This window comes from Odocoileus virginianus, chromosome 28 (genome assembly GCF_023699985.2).
Source record: "Odocoileus virginianus isolate 20LAN1187 ecotype Illinois chromosome 28, Ovbor_1.2, whole genome shotgun sequence".
NCBI classification, from domain to species: domain Eukaryota; kingdom Metazoa; phylum Chordata; class Mammalia; order Artiodactyla; family Cervidae; genus Odocoileus; species Odocoileus virginianus.
This window is the reverse complement of record NC_069701.1, coordinates 312,897-315,940: the sequence shown is the minus strand read 5'-3', so window position 1 is coordinate 315,940 and position 3,044 is coordinate 312,897.

Sequence of the window (3,044 nt, the reverse complement as noted above, 5' to 3'; positions counted from 1 at the left end):
TGCTCCTAGGCATATATCCTGAGGAAACCAAAGTTGAAAGAGACACATGTATCCCATTGTTCATTGCAGAACTATTTAGAATAGCTAGAACATGGAAGCAACCTAGATGTCCATCGACAGATGAATGTTTAAAGAAGTTGTGGTACATATACACAATGGAATATTACTCAGGCATAAAAAGGAATACATTTGAATCAGTTCTAATTAGGTGGATGAACTTAGAACCTTTTTTTTTTTTTTTAATACTTACATTCAGTTCAGTTCAGTCACTCAGTCGTGTCTGACTTTTTGCAACCCCATGGAGTGCAGCACGCCAGGCCTCCCAGTCCATTGCTAACTCCCAGAGTTTACTCAAACTCATGTCCATTGATTTAGCGATGCCATACAACCATTTTATCCTCTATCATCCCCTTCTCCTCATGCCTCTAATCTTTTGCAGAATCAGGGTCTTTTCCAATGAGTCAGTTCTTTGCATCAGGTGGCCAAAGTATTGGAGTTTCAGCTTCAGCATCAGTCCTTCCAATGAATATTTAGGACTGATTTCCTTTAGGATAGACTGGTTGGATCTCCTTTCAGTCCAAGGGACTCACAAGAGTGTCTTCTCCAACACCACAGTTCAAAAGCATCAATTCTTCAGTGCTCAGCTTTCTTTATGGTCCAACTCTCACATCCATACACGACTACTGGAAAAAACCATAACTTTGACTAGACGGACCTTTGTTGGCAAAGTAATGTCTCTGCTTTTTAATATGCTGTCTACGTTGGTCATAACTTTTACATTATCATATGTAAAATAGATAGCCAATGGGAATTTGCTGTGTGGCTCAGAAAACTCAAATAGGGGCTCTGTATCAACCTAGAGGGGTGGGATAGGGAGGGAGATGGGAGGGAGTTTCAAAACAGAGGAGATATATGTATACCTATGGCTGATTCATGTTGAAGTTTGACAGAAAAGAGCAAGATTCTGTAAAGCAATTATCCTTCATAAAAAATAAATTAATTTAAAAAGAGAGCTATATACCCAGACAAGTACACAGATATTTTCAATGTGGTAAGTTCAACCAAATTAAATATAACAGCTATTATGTAAAGATTGACTAATATGTCCCAGGCACTATTCTAAGTGCTTTACATAAATCTCAAGTGATCATCTCAATAAACTTGTGGGATTGAAACTATTATTATCCTATTTTACTGATTAAAAAACTGAGGTGAGAGAGGTCAGGTCCTGGCCCAAGGTCATGTGACTCTGATAAAGGTCAGGCCAAGACTCCATGAGAGATTCAAGATGGATCAGCTAACCCAAAATGGGGAGACCAGAGGCATTTCCAGAGAAGGTGGTACCTGCTGTGAGTCTGGAAGGACAGGAAGGAGTTAGATGGGGCAAAGGCATTCTCAGGAGATGATTTAAGTGAGTGAAAGAAAAGATGCCAGACATGACGTATTCGGGGATCAGCAGGGTATATTGCTGAAATACAGAATTTCATGGGGAGCATGGCAGGTTTCTGACATGATCAGGGGTCAAATCAGTAGGGCTTTGCATGCCATGCTGAAAACTCTGCCCCCCTTTTTTTTAGCTTCACCATGTGGCTTGCAGGATATTGGTTTCCTGACCAGGAATTGAACTGGGCCCATGGCAGTGAAGGCTCCAAGTCTTAAATTAACCACCACAACACCAGGGAATTCCCATTAAAACTCTGGACTTTGTTGAATTTTAACTTAATGGTAGAAGGGAGAAGAACTAGCATTTATTGCTCACTACCGTGTTACAAACCCCTCTTTTAGGTATTTGATGCAAGTTATTTCAATCTTTTTTTCTATAAAATTTCTTCTCTTAAGAAATAGGGATCACAAATTATTTTAAGTAGACCAAAGGCTCTGTGGAAAACTATTCCATTTCATCTTGGCACTGTATGAAAGATAAATTAATGTCACAAAGAAGAATTGTTTTTAATGAGAAAGTAATAAGAATAATATTTCTGCATTCTTTATAGTAGATAAAAGCTTTGTAAGTACCATATTATTAACCTTAAAGTGACAGAACCCACTAACCAGAACCCAATTTATTGGAACCACAAATTATCTCCATCTCATCCTGTGATTCCATTTTAAGGCGAGATAAACAGGAAACAAGAAAACAGTTGGTAAACTGTTTTGTTTGAGAAAAACAACTAGATCAAGTCCTGAGGTCAATAAACTCTTGTTCCAGCTCACTGTCTCTACCTACAGAGTGTACAATGAATAAAGCACAGAAATTTAACAGACAACATAGAATAGTGTTTTCCAAGATACATTCACTTATTTTAACAAATGCTTATTGTCTGTTTAACTTTGTACTAGGCCTTTCCAGGAGCTGGGATTTCCTCCAGAAGGGAGTTCCAGAGCTAAGACCTGAGGTATGGAGTTTACCAGGTAGAAAACAGGACGACGTGTGCTCCAGACTAAGTGAAAGTGAAAGTCACTCAGTTGTGTCTGACTCTTTGCGACCCCATGGATTATACAGTTCAGTCCATGGAGTTCTCTAGGCCAGAACACTGGAGTGGGTAGCCTTTCCCTTCTCCAGCGGATCTTCCTGACCTGGGAATTGAGTCGGGGCCTCCTGCATTGCAGGTGGATTCCTTACCAACTGAGCGATCAGGGAAGCCCGTTCCAGGCTAAGGGAACCCACCCCCTAAGTGGGAAGTCCTTGAGACCTTTGAAGGGCTGGAGACATCCAAAGAGCTCCCCGCGCTGCTGCTGCTTAGTCACTCAGTTGTGTCTGACCCTTTGTGACCCCGTGGGCTGCAGCACACTAGGCTTCCCGGTCCTTCAATATCTCGCAGAGTTTGCTCTCCATGGTGGAAGACAGTCATAAGACACATGTGCAAGTGTTGAGGCCAGTTTGTGCTCAGGGGCCAGACTACAGGAGACCTTCAGTATGACAAAGAAAGTTGAGCAGGGTGGATGCTCACAGTCAGATTCAGGCAATACAAAGGTTACTCTGGGGACAGAGAGGCGCTGCCAGGAATGGGGGCCTGGAGGAGACCTGAGCCCAGGGAAGACCC